The sequence below is a fragment of the Tachypleus tridentatus genome, chromosome 1 (genome assembly GCF_004210375.1).
Source record: "Tachypleus tridentatus isolate NWPU-2018 chromosome 1, ASM421037v1, whole genome shotgun sequence".
In the NCBI taxonomy this organism is placed as follows: Eukaryota; Metazoa; Arthropoda; class Merostomata; order Xiphosura; family Limulidae; genus Tachypleus; species Tachypleus tridentatus.
In genome coordinates this window covers 78,726,930-78,746,877 of record NC_134825.1, presented here as the reverse complement: position 1 = coordinate 78,746,877, position 19,948 = coordinate 78,726,930, and the positions used below count along the sequence as shown (strand labels likewise).

The 19,948-nt window shown below is 33.9% G+C and overlaps 1 protein-coding gene across 4 annotated transcripts in view; it reads right to left on the bottom strand.

Moving 5' to 3' along the window:
• LOC143253077 (uncharacterized) overlaps positions 1-19,692 on the bottom strand; it is a 64,198-nt gene extending 44,506 nt beyond the window's left edge. The window contains exons 1-2 of one of the 4 annotated variants that reach the window (XM_076506295.1): positions 19,376-19,692; positions 5,195-5,446 (exon numbers count right to left, since the gene is read on the bottom strand). The gene's annotated coding sequence lies outside the window, so the exon portion shown is untranslated. Of the gene's footprint in view, positions 1-5,194; positions 6,363-19,375 lie in introns of those variants that run through there. The other 3 variants (XM_076506286.1, XM_076506310.1, XM_076506303.1) reach the window with 3 other exon arrangements.
• Between the last annotated feature and the right edge of the window lie 256 nt (positions 19,693-19,948).

Genomic DNA, 19,948 nt, shown 5'->3' with positions numbered 1-19,948 from the left:
TTATTGTCGAAGACCTTACTCTCCTTAGCTGCCGAATCCGCTGACCATAGTGTACGTTTAGTGTACGGTTAACGACAGGTTTAGGCCGCTCGGATCCAGACGCGCCCTACATCACCCCCTCAGCGCCCTTTAGTCTGAGCCTCGATTTTACAACAGAGCTCATTAGACCTGTGTTTGTGGCCCTCATTAATCCATGAAATTTCAGATTATCACCGCCCTCTAATAAAGTGCTGGTGTTTTATGGTGAAATAGCAATATATTCTCTTATCATAGATAGTAAAAATATTGTATTTTCTTGTATAATTAGAACAAAAAAGGAGCGATTTCAACGGCCTGAAGCCTCTACTCGAATTGTATTGCTAGTTTTTGTTTAGATGTTTTTATTTAATAGACGTACTTATAGACATTATATCACCTCGTGTTTACCTTTTGATGAGCTTTAACAGGAATATAATATATTTGTGATTGTTTAAGTATTTTTCAAGAAATTTGCAATTACTTGTGTTGTAACTAGCACACATTACTGTCTCAGCGATGCCCAGGTGGTCAGTCGGCTCGGTAGTCACTGTGAGGTTCACGCGTTCGACTTAAATACATTTTACAGTTCAGTCCTACTTCCATTCTGTTCTATCTTCGTTCGTTGTACGTTAGAGTTTTTCAATAAAGACTGTATTTTAGCCTGTTGAGTCATCTGGGAAACAGATTCCAATTATGACAAGCAAGCGTCTGAAACTTTCCGATATTAGACAGTTCTGCAAGCCAGTTACTAGTACTACAAGTGACAATGCAGATGCAGATAATCCAACAACCTCAAGGAAAGGAATAGAAACTTGCCATACAGAGGAAATACCATGTTCATCAGGGGACGAGTCTGAAAATGCTTGTGCAACTTTGCACATCATGAACGACCAGATAGTTGTGAAACAAGTTTGTGCAGTAATGAAAAATCTGACACTCCACAAATACAGTGTGGAAACCCATATCATCCAGACGCACAACTAATACCATGACAGAAAGCAAAACCTCAAAATATCAACTTTCAGGGCAAGTGGCTTGATGAGTTCCCATGGCTGCACTTCAACAATCAGACTCAAAAAGTCGTATGCTTTCATTGTGTCAAGGCGGAAAATAGAGGCCTTTGTACAGGGAAATTGGAGAGACCAGCGGAGTATACCTTCATATCCACCGGTTTTTGCAACTGGAAAAAAGCAAAACAGAAATTCAACGAACACCAATCCTCCTCTCAGCACAGATTCGCTTTTTCTCCAGAAGGTTCATTTGATGTAACTCCAGTGACTGTCCAGCTAAATGATGGAAAAAAGAAGCAGCAGGAAGAATGCAAAAGAAGTCTAGCTAAAATATTCAGAAGTTTACGTTTCTTACTGCGTCAAGGTTTAGCATTACGTGGACATACTGATACGGAGGGGAACTTCCTGCAGTGAATGAAGCTCCTGGAAGAGAAAGATCTTGAGTTGACGGCCTACACGTCAAAGAAAACCACATTCACATCACCCCAGGCTCAGAATGAAATAATGGAGATGTTCAGCCATCAAATACTAAGGAACTTAGCCCACGAAGTGCAGCAAAGTAAAATCTTTGTATCAATGGTTGATGGCACTCAAGACGTTACAAGTGCCGAGCAGGAAGCAATGTGTGTACGATACGTAGATGAGAACCTTGACGTCCATGAAACATTTCTTGGTTTGTACAGTGTTTCCAATACAACTGGTGAAACAATATCCTCGACTATACTTGATGTACTGACTAGACTCAATTTACCACTGTCAGGATTAAGAGCACAAACTTATGATGGAGCCGCTAACATGAGTGGTGCGTACAGTGAATTTCAGGCAAAAATAAAAGAGAAGCAACCGTCAGCTTTGTTTATTCACTGCCGAGCAGACAAGGTTAATTTAATAATGCAACATGCAGTTGAAGCTTGTGAATGTGTTCGAGATTCTATCCAGTTGGTACATGAACTTGGTTCCTTGCTTCAGAGGTCAGGCAAATACAAGATAATTTTTGAAAATATTGTATCGTCAGACAGCCACAATGGTCCAATTAAATACATCAGCCCACTATGTCCAACACGCTGTTTGTGCCATCTATCTGCAATTACATGTGCTAATGATCACTACAGTGATATTGTTGATTCTTTGTCTGAATTAGCAAATTAAAAATCAGATGTAGCAGTGAAAGCATGAGATCTGCTGGACAGATTTGACAAAGGAATGACAGTTTTAGGATTGCTGATGGCTCAGCATCCATTAGCTGCATTAAAGGAACTAAACCGTGCATTCTAAGCGAAATCAGCGACAGTATCTGGCATGATTGAAGCATCTGCAATGACAGTTGAGCAATTGCGGGTATTGCGAACAAAGGAAATTTAAAACAAGATATTTGACGAAGCGGAGAAAAAGGTAGCTTCCCTAGATCTGGTGCCTATTGAACTATTGCATTCGCAGAAGGATCACAGGTGGTGGCTCAGCACACCATTCTGCAACAGCTAAAGATTACTACAGAAGCCAAGATTTTGAATTTGTGGACACAGTCATAGAACATCTTACCACTAGATTCAATGCAGACAACAGTGACTTGAGACAATATCTGGCACTTGAGAACATGATCACATCTGGCAAGATTGAGAACTCGGTTATAAACTTCTATCCAGAAATCTCTGCACAACGGCTCGAGTTTCATTTGCTCATGTTCAAAGGAACAAGAAAAGCAGTATCTTTGAAAGGTGCGAGGGATGCTTACTGTAAAATGCATGAAACAAGCCAGCAGATGTTTAGTGAAGTGTTTCTTCTCATGAAAATTTAACTTGTATGTCCAGTATCCAGCTGCGAACGTGAACGCAGCTTTTCTGCATTAAGACGGTTAAAGACGTGGTTAAGGTCAACTACGTCTCAGTGCCGCCTCAACCATGTGGCAGTTTGTCACACTTACAAAGATGAGGTCGACAAGATAAATATAGAAGAGCTTATGAAAGAATTAATAAACAGATCAACACAAAGGAGGTCTATACGTTTGGGAATATGTAGACTTGAGGACTAAATGAATCTTACTTCAATGAAAAGTATGAATAATTATGTTACATTGTATTGATGTGTAATTTTCAAGAGTTTGCAAAGACATTTTAATTATTTTTATCAAACAACATGAACAGTTTTTCAGTAGATATAAACTTATCAAGGGCAATTACTAATTTTATTAATATTTGAAAACGTAATCCATGCAATGAAAGATATTAGTAACCTTGTCAAGTATAATGGCCATCTTTTATACTGTGCAGTGTGCAGGAATAAATTCATGTGGCAGTTAATTTGTGATACATTTGTATTTATTCTATTAACATTTTGAAAACTGTTCACAACACCTCACTTATACAAACCTACATGGAAAACTTAAGTACGTATCATGGCAACAAGATTACTCTGTGACTGCAGACTGCATGTTTACAGCTTTCAGGTTCACGTACTCAGAGATTACCAATTTGCAAATTGAACAGTCCACATAAGTGGTTGCAATAATCATCTCCCCATCGGGTGTAAAAAATCTACGCCCCTGAGTGTCAAAGTTATAAAAGTATGGTCATTAGTTTAAACTGAATACAACTTAGGTACACCTACATTGATAGAAAATTAGAATTATTATGAATCTCGTACTTAATATGAATCCCACGGAAACGTATGATACCAAATAAATTTACGAAGCACAAAAATTTGTGATTATGAAAATAAGAAAACAAAACGAATTACTATTCAAGCATTAGGAAGAGCCCAAAGATTTAATTAATTAATTAATACAGGTAAACACGAGGCCTATAGCATCAGTAACCAGTCAATTACAAAATTTGGAAGATTTACAACTCGTTAAAAAAGAACATGTTGACGCAACAACACTTGAACAACCAGCAAAAAAAATGCTAAAGTTAAAAATCGTTTGTAAGAAGTTGGAATGAGACAAGTTACAGATTTTGTTCCCTGTTCAATATTGATATATTTTGAAAACTAAAACAGTCCCACAAATAAAAATCAGGAAAACAAACATGAATTGCAATCAAAGGCTCCAAATAAAGTCGTATTTTAATCTGCATTTTTTAAAATATATAATAGAAACGACACTAACCGATCATTCTAACTGTTAACCTGATATTTATTTTACAGTAAAGTTTGTTTCTTGTTAAGCGCAAAGACACATAACAAGGTACCTATATTCTACCCATAATGGTTACCAAAACTCAGTTTTTAGTGTTATAATTCTTCAGACATATCGTTCTGCCACTACGGAGGCTATACATAAGACAAAGGAAAAGAATATAAAATAAAGCTGCCAGTATAAAAACAATTTTATAAATTTCCAACAAAAAATAAATTAAAATAATTAGAAACAAATAAAGTGATTTAATTATTGAATAGACGAAAAAAATTTATATCCACATACATTTATAAAAGACGTACAAAATATCTAAGGAAATGAACGAACTGTAAAAGGTATCATAAATAATAATTTTTACAACGAAAATGTCCAAAAATAACAGGATAAATCAATGCAATTTCATCGCTCCGAGGGAAGTCTTAGGGCTTATTCCCCTAAAAAATCATGTTTTGTAACCCACAATAAACACTGTTGCAGCACATTGTGTAACTTTGCGCTTAACAACAAAAACAAAAAAGATTTGTTTGTTTGTTCTGAATTTCGCGCAAAACTACACGAAGGCTCTCTGCGCAAGCCCTCCCTAATTTAGCAGTATAAGATTAGAATGAAGGCAGCAGGTCATCACCACCCACCACCAACTTTTGGGATACTCTTTTACCAAGGGATTGACCATCACATTATAACGCCCTCACGGCTGAAATAGCGAGGATGTTTGGTGCGACGGGAATTCGAACCCACGACCCTCAATTACGAGTCGAACGCCTTAACCCACCTGGCCATGCCAGGCCAACCGTCCTTTATTAAACAACAGTTTCACCCATTAGAGAATTCCTAACTGCTAAAAACAAATACTCATTTCCAACGAAACCAAAATATTTTTATTCTACTTTTAAAATATATGGAACCGTCATTACATACCAACGTAAACTTTATTAAAATACTATGTGATATGAATGTTTTCTCGACATATAAAAAATAGTCCATAAAAAACACATTTAGCTGACGTTTACCTTTATATATCTTAATAACATACCTTACGGATGAGAAAACACCAGTCTTCTTAGGATCTTGTCATGAGAAACTACTTCTGTTTTAGAAAGTTGACCCTTCAAGTCCTGGTGACAACCCGTTTCTTCTGAATTCTCTTTTGCTCATCTCTACCTCTGTCGATTCAAGTATACGAGTTTTCAGGGCGAAAGACGTCAAGACCAGAGATTCTCCTAAATATCTTTTTTCTTACCCTTACTCACTGACTTCTAACCAGATGAAAGGTTCAGCATAAGGCCTGAAACATCGTCTCAACACCAAAACAAGACAAAGGAAGACTTATTATAGAATTATCACAACCCGGCATATAACCAGTATTAATTTAATGAAGTATATAAAAAGTCAACTTGAGTGAACCCACAAATCTGTGAAGCTACAATATAATATCATGCGTTAAACAAGGAAACAAAACACATGTTCATCTTTTTTCATAACAGCGATTATGTAAAAATTACACTTTAATAGCAAAATGAAAATAGTATACCTCCAGAAAGGTTTAATAGGTTGCCATAATTCAAAATTATAAATCAAGAGACTGAGAAATTTGGTTTGTGCTTTCAAAAGGTGGCGTTGAATGGGCGTACATATTGTATCGCGTTGCTAATGGGGTAGTTTTACCTGAGGGTTCCTATGCTGATGTGGTATTGAGCCCACTTGTACAACCTTCGGCGGATGCAATCTTATGCATAATAACGCTGGTGATTTAGACATGCAATATAATATCATTTGTGGCCACCCTGTATAACATTAAAACATTATTTCTGCAGCATAGAAAAAACAAAGCTCACGTTGTAAATCTTAACTTGTGTGAAAATGAAGCGTCTTTATTGCTGTCGCAGTAAAATTATCAAACAATTTTTACGCAATTTCTGCTCTCCGGAATTTGTCAACGCATTTCACAAAACACACGTTTTTATAAAGAAACAAACAAGATTATAATACACTTTTCACTTCCCTTCGAATCTAAAATATAAATTTTTACCTATACGTTTCCACTCAATTCAAATGGGTCCTTACTAATGGGGCCAGGCATGGCCAAGCGTGTTAAGGCGTGCGACTCGTAATCTGAGGGTCGCGGGTTCGCATCCCGGTCGCGCCAAACATGCTCGCCCTTACAGCCGTGGGGCGTTATAATGTTACGGTCAATCCCACTATTCGTTGGTAAAAGAGTAGCCCAAGAGTTGGCGGTGAGTGGTGATGACTAGCTGCCTTCCCTCTAGTCTTACACTGCTAAATTAGGGACGGATAGCGCAGATAACCCTCGAGTAGCTTTGCGCGAAATTCAGAAAACAAAACAAAACAAAACAGGTTAACAAAAAAAACCGTTGTTTTCTGCTTATCAATAAAAGTGTTAATATCCATACCAGCCGTTCTGAGTTGCATTTTTTTCTCAAGTCAGTTTCTCGTCATCAAGTATTATATTTGTAGTAGCAACTGTGGTTTCATCTTGATCCTATTATTTGGTTATATTGTATTTGTAAAACTGAAACTGTAGTCTGATGCATTTAACCTTTTATTACTGAACTCCATAATGAAGATATACACACAAACACCGGACTGCTGTTAACGTGAGATTAGTTAAACAAAGCAAACTTGTTTAATTCGCTAATTGTGAGTTTCATTTTTACAATAGTTTATTAATATTATCGTTTAACATAATGTTGAACAGCACTTGAAAATTATCAGATACTTATGATGAATTAAAATAATTACAAAATTTGAATAAATATTGTTATTATGTGAGATTATTATGTTATTATGTGCGAAATTCCAAAACAAACAAACAAATTTTACTGATGTGTAATCAAAAATTTACCAAAAACCAACAGAAAACATTCATTAATTTATTATCAGGTCGCGAAAGGAAAAACGAACGCTCATCAGAAATTTAAAACTGGTACCAACATCTTCACAGGTGAAAGTGCAACTTCAAAATATCGGCCGGTTTAATTAGCAGTACACAGACCTTTGTGCTCAATTTATTTATTCATTTAAATGTCTTACAACTCAAACATTATACACTTACTCGTTAGAACTTTCTCTTATATATTTCTAGGACAATTTTACACTGCTTCTCTTTTTATATTAATTAGGTCTTAATGATTAAACACACAATCTTGTCATTACGTATGCTGTATTGTTGTTTTATACGTTCGTTTTTGTCAATAAATCAACTGAAATCTACAAACTATGCAGTAACTTGTTTGACGTATTTTATATTAAAGCAGGGCAGCTTCATGGCCACGTGTGGCCAGTGGATAGCACAATAGAAGCCAGCTCGTGTTTAGAAATCAACATTTTCCATTATTTATTATTTATCGCAAATTTGGCAATCAGCAACTGCACTACCTCACGTCATCGCTAATGTCGCGCGCGTCATCTCTGCCACAGACTCTGCCCATTTTGAATCGTCAGTCTGGTTTAGATGTTTGTTATCGACTACACGTTATTTTGCATGCGCTTGCAAACATATTTTTGTTGTGTAACTTTCAAGTGTTTAAATATGAGTTATTTTTAATTCCATAATATGGGAAAGTAGAAACGAAAGAATTCAGATGATGATGAACACTCTGAAAATAAAGACAATTTAATTTATTCTGGTATTACTGCTGAAAAGAGAATGGTGCGTGACTAGAGAAAAGTGAAACGAGAATTTAATGAAAATTGGGAGTTGAAGCTTGAAGTGATTGAAGTAAATAATAAGCCAGTGTGTATTTTGTGTAACAAAGTTTTTAGGAATAATAAAGTATACAATCTCAAGCAACACTTTAACAATTTTCACAACAAATTTGATGTAAAATTTCCAGTTGATAGTAAAAATTATATAAATGAAATTAGCCGTCTGAAAGCAAAACTTCATGAATAAAAGGGAGGCCTAAACGATTCTTATCATCAACAGGACTAATTACGTTAGCTATAAAGTAGCTTGGATTCTAGCTCAAAAAAAAGAAATAACTTTCTGATGCTGAACTAGTAAAAAAAATATTGATTGTGGTCATTGAAACTCTGTTGGAGAATTATGATTTAAAAATAAAGAATGATATTCTTCAAAAGGTAAATAATTTGCAATTAAGTCGAAGAACAATTGTCCGCAGAATGCTAGAGTTAGCGAAAGACATAGAAAATCAGTTGCTTGAACAACTAAACGACTGTTTGTATTTTTCTTTAGCACAAAATGAGTCAAACGATGTTAGTGACGCTGCACAGTTGATATTTTGGGTTCGATATGTAGCTTCATATCTTCAAGTGAGGGAAAAAATGCTTGACCTTTGTGGATTATGAAATCGAATATGTGGAAAAAACATCTTTGAAATATTTCTTGAAATGCCAAAAAATTTCAATCTAGATTTTAAAAAACTGGTTTATGTCACAACTGGGATGAAATTAGGATTTGTTTCTTTTTTGAAGCATCATTTAATTTAAAATAATGTAAAGTCCACGCTGCCATCTTTCCATTACATTTTGCATCAGGAAAATTTATGTGCTCAGATGTTTAAAGATGATGAATTGAAAAATTTGATGAACATTGTTGTAAAAGTTGTGAATTACATTAGAAGTGGAAGTTCACTCATCCATCGAGTTTGTTGAGTCTTTGAAAAAAAGCAGTGACTATACTTTTGATGATCTTATTGATTTTGCAAATGTAAAATGGTTAAGTAGAGGAAGAGTCTTGGAACAATTTGCTTTCTTATTTCCTAAAATAAAAAAGTATCTTGTTGAAAATTTTCCTGAAATTGAAACTTTGTCATGGCAATTTGATTTACACTTTCTGTGCGACATGATGGATCACTTAAATAATTTGAATACGAAGGTAAAATAATAAGCGAGCAATCACAGTCTATTCATGAATTTCAATTAAAGCTAAACTACCTTGCGGAACTGTTACAATAGAATGATTTGATACATTTTGCAAAGTTGAATAGTGTTCTAGAAAATAATAAGGGCTATGAATTCTCTGATGCTAAAGATGATCTCTATGTAAACTGGATCAAAAATCTATCTCAAAAATTTGAATCACGTTTCTCCGAACTTAAAACTTGAAATTAATGTTTGAATTTTTGCATGATGCATTTCAATTTGACTTAGGAAATTTCAGTAAGGAAATTACATCATTTTTGTCTTTGAATAAGTGTGGATTTGAAGACGAGATGCTTACCCTGTAAAGTGTAGAACACATAAAAGGTAAATAAAAATGTTCTATCAGAGAGATGCGACTCACTATTTTGATAAATGAGAGTCTTCCAAATTTAAAGATAGCAATTTCATAATTATTTTCCGTGTTTTGATCTACATAGGATTGCGAGTCAACATTGTCTACACTAGATTTTCTCAAGTCTAGATACAGATCTCGGCTTACTGACATAAATTTAGAGGCAGAGCTAAGATGCCCATTGAGCACAGATATTAGGTCAACCTTCACGAAACTTATTGATGAAAAACCCCATCAATTTTCACATTGAAGGTTAGTTGAAACGCAGTTATTCTGATTAAACTAACATCTTTCTTCTTATTTTTTTTAATAGTGTGGCCAACGTTGTTTCATTAGCCACAGTTATGGCCACTATGAAAAATAAGTTGCCCACCTCTGCATTAAAGCATCTAACAAGCAATAGTGTGGGATACAAAAAACGGTCACTGTACTTTAAAACACAGGTCAGGTGTTATCAAAGAAGCTATGTTTAAAACGTCGTATTCTAAGGCAGAAATAAACTTGCGGTTTTTCAACTACAAATTTATGAAAAATTCTAAATAAAACTTTCAGAACGAAAAAAAAATATTATTCTATTCAGTTATATCTCAAAATAAAACTTCTTTAAATTGATGGACAACTCAAGATGTTGTCTATGATGATTCGTTAATCCTACAGATGTAGCTCCTTTTACAACCCTCGTTTTCTTCACTTTACGCAAACATTTTAAGGATTTGCCTCATGATTAAACTATTTCATATAAAGTGCAATTTGAGAAGCCTTGAGCAATTAAAAACTTCGTTTTTAAGTGTGTGAGAGACACTGTTATTTGGATGACACAAAACAGTACACATTATTCTCTCCTTAATATCCACCGCCTTAAACGTTTTTGCCAAAAGAATCAAAATTTAACTGATCAGTCTTGTCAGTCGTGATCAAGTGTATATAAAAATATATATTCCAAAACTATAAAAGTTAAACAAATTTAGCTTTTAGTATCATTTCGGGAATATAAGATATAAAATTATCGTATTATATACACATATATACAATACATTCTTCAAATGGGGTGAGAAATTGCATATTTTTGTGTTCAGCCAGATATATCTATAAAGATAAATAAAAAATTTCGAATTTAAAAACCAATAAATAGAGATACATTGTAAGGTTAGTAGCTAGCTGAAACGGTTCCTGATGATTTACTGCAACTTCTGACTATTTGATAGCATTAGTTTGAGATGTAAAACGTTAATATCAAACTGAAGATTATCAGAGCGAATTTTCTAAATATATTTACGTGTTACAGACGTCTAACATTCATCTATTATTGGCTAGTAGTTCCAGTTTCAGCTTTTACTGAAGCTTTTCAAAGAAACACCAGATATGTGTAAAAATGATAACTGGATAGTGTAATGACAATATATCAGGTCATCCCATAAATAATGTCCGAAAATTTAATACAGAAAGTGCATCATCATTTCTGTCTTTGTAGAAAGGCTTTAATGACTAAAATATGTAGTAGGATGTGTATAAAAATGTTCAGACAAATAAAAGAAACTAACTCAACTCCACTTTTTAGATCATTAATAAAATAAACTCTTATGAAGATGGATGTGTCTGAGGAGTACATTAGGCACATATTGCTTTATGAGTTTAAAAAAGGCAATAGTGTAGCATAAACTGCACGAAATATTCAAGGTGTTGATGGTTCTGAGTTTCTCAATGAAAGAAAATGTCGAAGGTGGTTTCACAGGTTCAAATCATATGAATATAGCTTAAGTGATGCGCCACGTTTAGGTCATCTTATTGTGTTTAATGATGACTTGCTGCTGGCTGCACTTGATGCAGATTGTGCTGTAACAGTTGAAAAACTAGCACAAACGCTTAATCCAACCCATTCAACGGTTCACCGTCAACTGCAACAGCTTGAAAAGGTGTCAAAACTTGGAAAATGGGTCCCCCACGATTTGACAGAAGCCAACTTTAGAGCAAGAGTGGACATTTGCACTTCTCTGCTACACTATCGCGAACTTCTCACCTATTTTGGACAAGTTAGTGACTAGAGCTGAAAAATGGATATATTATAAAAATGTTAAGAGCCACAGAAAATGGCTCAGCCTTGAAAAGTCTTTTTAAGCGTTTGGTGGGGTAATGTTGGTTGATCCACTTTGAGGTATTGCCACTCAATGTAACCATTACATTAGACTTCTATTGTCAACAATTAGAGCGCGTGAATATTGCACTGAAAGAAAAGAGGCCTGCTTTGATCAATCATAAAGGTGTTGTGTTACATCAGGATAATGTGCGGCCCCATACAGCAAGGATCGTATCTGTTAAGACTGAAGAGCTAGACTGGGAAAAACTTCCACATCCTCCTTATTCTTCAGACCTTGCTCCATCTGATTATAATCTATTACAAAGTTAGCAGAACTATCTTGAACTTGGAACACATGAAGATGTCGAAACTACCCTCTCTACATTATGTTTCTCCAAACCCCAAACATTTTATAGAATCGTTAGCCGGAAGTAATTAATAACAATGGAACATACATTATTGATGAAATAAAATTAAAAGCGTTTGAACTCCTTTCTATTCTTCTGAACTTAAAATCGGAAATTAGTTAAGAGATGACTTGATAGTTTACATTTCAATTATAAATGGACCGTTTTGAGCGGATTTCTTTTTCCTTGTAAGTCTAACATGTGTACTCTTTCTGCATTTTTAGATGTTGTAGGCTCAGCAGTTAATAGGAAAGGTTTTAAAGTACTCTTTTAACTGAATCTTTACTCTATACTAAAGGTTTTAAAGTACTCTTTTAACTGAATCTTTACTCTATACTATTTAAAGTGTTTTTATTCCGAACGTTCAGATGGGGTTTTGCAATTCCTTGCAATCCCTGTTGTGAACCTCAATCGTGTTTCATGATATGTAACATTTTGGCTATGTAAACGTAGAAATGAGCTTGTTATGTATGTATTATTTTGAAACAATCAATTTCTTGAAAACATGCAAAGAAGAGTTCAAAGTAAAAGAAATATATTAAAGACGTTTCTTTCTTAAACTAGAAGTAAACAGCTATTTTGGTACACACAATAAAATTATTGTGTAAATTAAAATATAGGTATAGTGGCTTTTATCTTAGTGAGAGAGGTAAAACCTTTAGCCTTCCTTCACTGAATCTTTTCTCTTATACAACAATTTAGCATCAGAAATATATCTCTGATGTTAATGCTATGTTAATATTATGTTAATCTTCTTCCTTGTTTTGTAAACGTAATACAAAATTAAAACTCTGATCAACTAACCTACACTCCTTCTATATTACCAAACAATGTTATGATCTAAACTCCTTCTATGTTACCAAACATTGTTATGAGCTAAACTCTTTCTATATTACCAAACAATGCTATGAGTTATACTCCTTCTATATTACCAAACAAATACTAGGAGCTAGACTCTTTCTATATCACCAAACAATGCTATAAGCTAGATTCTTTCTATGTTACCGAACAATGCTATGAGCTATACTTCTTCTATATTACCAAACAAATGCTATGAGCTAGACTCTTTCTATATTACCAAACAATGCTATGAGATAGACCGCTCTATATTACCAAACAATGCTATGAGATAGACTCCTTCTCTGTTACCAAACAATGCTATGATTTGTACTTCTTTTGTACAACCAAAGATTGCTATGAGTTATACTCCTTCTATATTACAAAACAATGCTATTAGCTAGACTCCTTCTATATTACGAAACAGTGCTACAAGTTATACTCCTATATAACCAAACAATCCTATAAGCTATACTCCTTCTATATTACAAAAGAATGCTATGAGCTGGACTCTTTCTATATAACCAGACAATGCTATGAGCTATACTCCATCTATACTACCAAACAATGTTATGAGCTATACTCCTTCTATATAGCCAAATAATGCTATGAGCCACACTCCTTCTGTATAATAAAACAATGCTATGAGCTACACTCATTCTATATTGAAAAACAATTCTATCAGCTATACTCGTTCTATATTACTAAACAATGTTTTGAGCTAGACTCTTTCTATACTACCAAACAATGCTATGAGCTATACCCTTCTATAAAACCAAACAATTCTATGATTTATACTCCTATATAACCAAACAATGCTATGAGCTATATTCCTATATAGCCAAACAATGCTATAAGCTATACTCCTTCTATATACCAAACAATGTTATGAGCTGTACTTCTATATTACAAAACAGTACTATGAGCTGTACTTCTATATTACAAAACAGTACTATGAGCTAGACTCTTTCCATGTAACCAAACGATACTATAAGCTGGACTCCTTCCATATTCCGAACAATGCTATGTGCTAGACTCCTTCTATATTACCAAACAATGCTGCACTACTAAAATAGTGATAAACAACAATGCCTGAAGAATGCTGACAGAAAATGCTACATAACTAATCCCCCAAAACACTGCATAACCAAAGTATTCGTAAAAAATGCTACATAAGTAAATTTCCAGTAACAAAGTTTCGTAACTAGTGCAATGACAACCAATGCTAAATAAAATAAGCTCTCTTGGATACTACTATGTAAATTAGACAATATCAATAAATTGTTTTAACACTATATCACACAGCCTAACACGAAAGCACATTGAAGCGACACAGCGGGACTTAGCAGAATGTTATCATTTATCTGATACCAGTTTCTAGTAAGACGTCTCTTAAGTTAATGTTATCTCACTCATAGTTTGAACGTTGTACACATCATAATGTTGGTAAGTTTGTTAGAAGGATTCACTTATTTGTAGTATTTCACCGTTAAAGATTGAAATTCAACTGGAATGTCACACAGGTATTTTATTTTGTGGGAGGGATGCGACATACCTGGCTAACGCATGATATATTATCAAACTATAACACTAGATTAATATAGAATTTGTTCGTTTGTTATTGAATTTTGCGCAAAGCTACACGAGGGCTATCTGTGCTAGCCGTCCCTAACTTTGTAGTGTAAGACTAGAGGGAAGGCAGCTAGTCATCACCACCCACCGTCAACTCTTGAGCTACTCTTTTACCAACGAATAGTGGGATTGACCATCACTTATAACGCCCCCACGGCTGACAGGTCGAGCATGTTTGGTCGGGATTCGAATGCACGACCCTGAGGTTATGAGCCTAACGTCCCTAAGTACCTGTCTATACCAGGCCATGGAATTTAATAAATAAAAAAAATGAAAGAACTAGTGAAACAATATTGGAATGGTCAACACGTCTACAGATGTTTAGTGTCAGTTAATTTTAGGGAAACAGTTACTGTTCTTGTGTTCTATCCATCAGGTACAGTTTAGAGTTGGAGTTCGTGTTTTGAGTACGACTTTTAGAAGATCGATCCATTTCGATAGGAAAAACAATTGCTGTAATAAATAAACCTGAAAGTAAGGTTACTTTGGAATGTCATTACATGAGAATATATAACATTTTTATTACTCAGAAATGATAACATTTTATCATCATATTCTATAGAATTGTCAACTTACCACAAAAAGGTATGTATAATTTTAATTAATTGAATTTAGTGGGTCAAAGATATCATTTTGAAACTTTAGTAAATAAAAATACTAGCGTTGTTATTTTAGTCTGATAATATTAGAGTGAATAAGATCGATATAAACTTACACAGACATATATATATGTGTGTGTAAATTTATTTTAAGAAAGTGTAAGTGGAATCAGAAGCATGCCTAACCCAAGAATGAACTGTACAGCATTAAGAACATGAATTAATATTAATGTTAAGTTACCACCTACCTTCAAGTTTATTGTGAATTATTTTTTATTAGAAAAACTACAGCACACCATAATAATAAGGTAAAATACGAAATCGCAACTATTCTACCATTTGTTTAATTAAAGACAAATAACAAACTACTTATTTCAAACTATTTTTAAATCAAATTTTGTGTTCACTATAAGACATAAGAATTTATCATTTTATTAATTTTTTATCACTAAGATTAAAATCTTACAGCGGTGAGTCTACGGATATGCAACATTAAAATCAGGGGCTCGATTCCCCTCGGTGGACTCAACAGATAGCCCGATGTGGCTATGCTATAAGAAAACACACACTAAGATTAGGATATTCTTGTTAAAACAACACAAAGTTTAAATTGTTGGAACGCCTAGAGAGCAGGACTAATAAGATTACGCAGTTAAAACATTAGGAGATAAACTTTTAAAATAGATAACCAAATACAACCATATTATAATTAGTACAATCATGTGAACACGAGAACTGAACAAGTTACTCCGTGAAACCATATGGAGAACACTATGACACTAAGGTAATCTGCTGAAACGGTAACAAACAACATCACACATGTAGAAGCATGCAACTATCGAGACTGAATACGTTACACTGCGAAACCATATGGAAAAAACCGTGACACTAGGATAAGCTGTTGAAATATGCTCCAATTGTGTAGCACAAGAAACGCTGATGAAACATGTAAGAGACATAATAAAATCTGACGAAAGGTTTAAGTGACACGAGACTGAATAGATTAAAGCTACTGAAATAATGAAACCCATAACATGGCAAAGGTTAATTTGTTAAAACATGTAAATACCAAAATTGAAACTAATACACAACAAAGTAACGCAAGTATAAATATTTGCATTATAACACTAAGAATAAACAATATTGCTAACAATACTACAAACGTGTAAGTTATGGAAACATACAACGTAGGTATCACTTAAAGAAAAAAGTGACTTGCCATACAGTATCGGAATAAAATGTTAAAATAAGTAAGCAACAGAATAACACAAATCAAACTAAAGAAACATTTAGATACCAACATTACACATCATCTATTGAAATATACAGTTGATATTTCTAGAAATAATAGTCAAAACTGTAATTTGAAATTCAATAACCCTGCATGCGTTAATAAAAGGTCGCTGATAGGAAGTATTCATTTAACTAAGGTCAAAGTGATGTTATTAGTTTGTATCAGAACTTCCGTGTGAGAGTGACACACAAGTTATACAAGATTATCAGTTTCTTTGTTTGTTTTCAATAAAATATTAAAGGAAAACTAAAATTAATCTAACAATTATTCATTCACTTTCTCAGACGACCAAGAAAGCAATGCAAGAAGTTTGTCACAAGACCGGTTCACAACCGGTTTCCTGTCTCAAGCTTTTGCAAAGTAAACTTTATGCCAAAAAAAAAAAGTGATCCTAGGTTTAACAGAGTGAACTTGTAATGTTACTAAGCGGGTTAGTGAATATATGTTAATGGCTATTATCACAGCGTCTATAGGTACGTGCCAATAGTAGACACCAACACCAGATTAATTTTTGTTTTATAAACGGAAAAATAAAAAACAGAAGATAAGGATTTGAACAAACGTATATTTAATCTTGTACACACCAGTTAAATCATACTTTATCTTTTTAAATCACAGTTGTATTTGTTGTTCATGGTTGATACTTAAGTACTAATTGTGTTACAAAACTAAAGAAAAGGAATATATATATATATATATGAATACGATACATGATATTCTCTGGGTCGTCAGAAACCTATGATTTAAACCCCCCCCCCCTTCAGTAACACAGCGGCAGCGGCGTGTCAGCAGAACCCACACCGCTAAAATCCGTGTTAAGCAGAGGAGATAACTAATTATGTAGTTTTGCGCTTAATTACAAACTAAAACTACGATTTAAAATTGCTCCTTACGCGTTCATGTCCCCGTTTATATCAAATAAAACCGATAAGTTAGCGTTAGTACAAAGATGTATTAAAACTAAACCAATAAATAAGTGTTATCACACACGTGTATTAGAATCAAACCGATAAATTAGCGTTTGTACACACATGTATTAAAACAAGACCTCTAAGTTCGAGTTATTGCTTGTTGAGCTTGCTATAGCAGACCAGGAATTTCAAATTCTAAGTATTTTAATACCGCTTGTGAACTCAAGACGAAACAATGAACAAAAATAGATGTCTCCTTGCAGTTCAAACATAAAAGAGCTTAAGATATCACACAAGCTGCATTTACTTGACAAGCGCTTTCTTTAGTAAAATCAAGTCAATTTTCCACGATTTTGCCTTCCAGTTGCAACAAAAAAAATTGTTCAGCGTTAAATTCATGTCTATATTTTGTCAACAAGTAATCAATATCTTTATCTAAATATAACTAAACAAGAATTGAACTGTTACTGTGATAAACGTCAGGTGATGGTCAAGTATTCATACATTAAATTATGCTTTTCAACAGTTGAAATTTGCACTAAGCATGTGATAGTTGTAATTTACAATACAAGGAAACATAAATTTCAATACATGATAACAACCTCAAAATTTTAACATAAACTCGGCACTTCAAGTGCTTGTTAAAACCAGAAAAAACTTAATCTGGAAGTTAATTGTAAATAATAGATTTAGCGAAGACCTTACTCAGGTTTGACACGTATATACATTATATAAAGACATATGACTTTTTTTTTTTTAATTTCGCACAAAGCTACTCGAGGGCTATCTGTGCTAGCCGTCCCTAATTTAGCAGCGTAAGACTAGAGGGAAGGCAGCTAGTTATCACCACCCACCGCCAACTCTTGGGCTACTCTTTTACCAACGTATAGTGGGATTGACCGTCACATTATAACGTCCCCACGGCTGAGAGGGCGAGCATGTTTGGCGCGACCTGGATGCGGACCCGAGACCCTTAGATTACGAGTCGCACGCCTTAACACGCTTGGCCATGCTGGGCCTAAACACATATGAACCATAAGCAAAATATTAATTTGAATATTTTGCATAGTTTTGGATTAAATGTTTCTTTATAAAAGACGGACTTTATGCAACCATTCATGGCATGAACGTAACAATCGTCAATAAAACAGAAATGTGCATATATATATATACGCTTTCAGGTTATTTTATCAGTTTTTGTGTTGAGAATAACTGTTATTAAAATCGAATATAACATTCACTTTTAAATGCTGACAAACATGTGAATGGCAAGAATTTTCAATAACAATAATAATAAAATATTCTGGTTGCCTAAATGAGTTTGGCTGAAACAAAATCTGAAGAAAAAAATGGTTCCAATACAAGATTTTGAGAATCAAATCGAAGGTCAACATCCGTTGTTTTATTTGCTTTCCATTCTGAGTTGATTTTCTTTAATGAGGAAATCATTCAAACATCATGAAAGAGCGTAACATGAGGTCATAAACCCAAGATAAAATGAGAGTAATCTCATAGGGGTTTAATGTCCTTAAAAATTAAAGATCGAAACTTAAATCTAAGCTCTCTATTGAGCCTTCTATAGATAATACATCTTTCACATTAAGTACACAAGTAAAAGATATCGTTGCTACAACATCTCTAATTTAGTTTCGAACACATTCATTCTTTCAACGTCTTTGATATAGATGAAACTCAATTCAACACTTTCAATAAAAAATAAATAGAATGTTATTCATATTGCAAGCTGAGTCAAGATATAAATATCCAGTACAACTGTTTTAAACACCAGAGTTTTTTAAAATGATACCAAATCCTAATATGTTACACCTTTAATTACATCTCATATCAATAAATATTTTAGCTCCCAATATACTGACGACACTTTCTTATCACAAGAGTATACTGTTAACTTTACTAGCATAAGAGAGAAAATTAACTTCTTTTTTTTTTTCAAATCAAATCTTTAAAGACAGGCTCGCACTTATTAGATGCATTCGAAAAATTAGCTTCTCTTTATCATTCTTGTAAACATAAAACGTATACAGCGTGATATGTTATCAAATTAAAATGTTTCATTACCTGTATCCACAAGGTAAATATATGTCCTACGTCTTCATTTCTTGTCAACAGGTGTCTTGAATTATAATTATAATTACTTAAGTGTTAAAGATATTATACAAAATATTATTTGGAAAGACCTTACCTATTTATCTTAACTCCAACTGGTATCCAATGTCTACCTATATTTATGTACCACGATTAAAGATAGCCCAATTACTTGAAAGTTAGATTTTAAAGCAGAGCGATGTTTGCTTATAAGATATGACATAATTAAGAAAGAAACTTTTTTTTAATTGTGCTTAATCCTTCTGACTGGACCGAATGACGCGTCTGTTCTTGAAAAAAAAAAGCTAAAAACCAAATATTGTAATATATTTCTTAGTTATAACAGATTTCCATTTTGCGGGACACCCGAAGAAGCATTTCAACCCATCGCTACACGTTCTTGTTGTCGTCTACTGTAAAAGTAGCCGTGCTGGAGCTACAAAACCGAGAACACTGGACTAGTCCATGTTAACGTAGGTATTGGCAGTAGCTGACCTCGTGAAGTGTAAATCATCGAGTCTACAAATGTAACTCACGAGAAACATGGAAAGTTTTAAATACTATAATATTCCAAAGCACAAAGGCAAACAAACAAACGTTTTAATAAACTGCTATCGAAGTCACAGGAACTCACACAAATAGGAAATAACATTTAAAAATAATAGAAGGT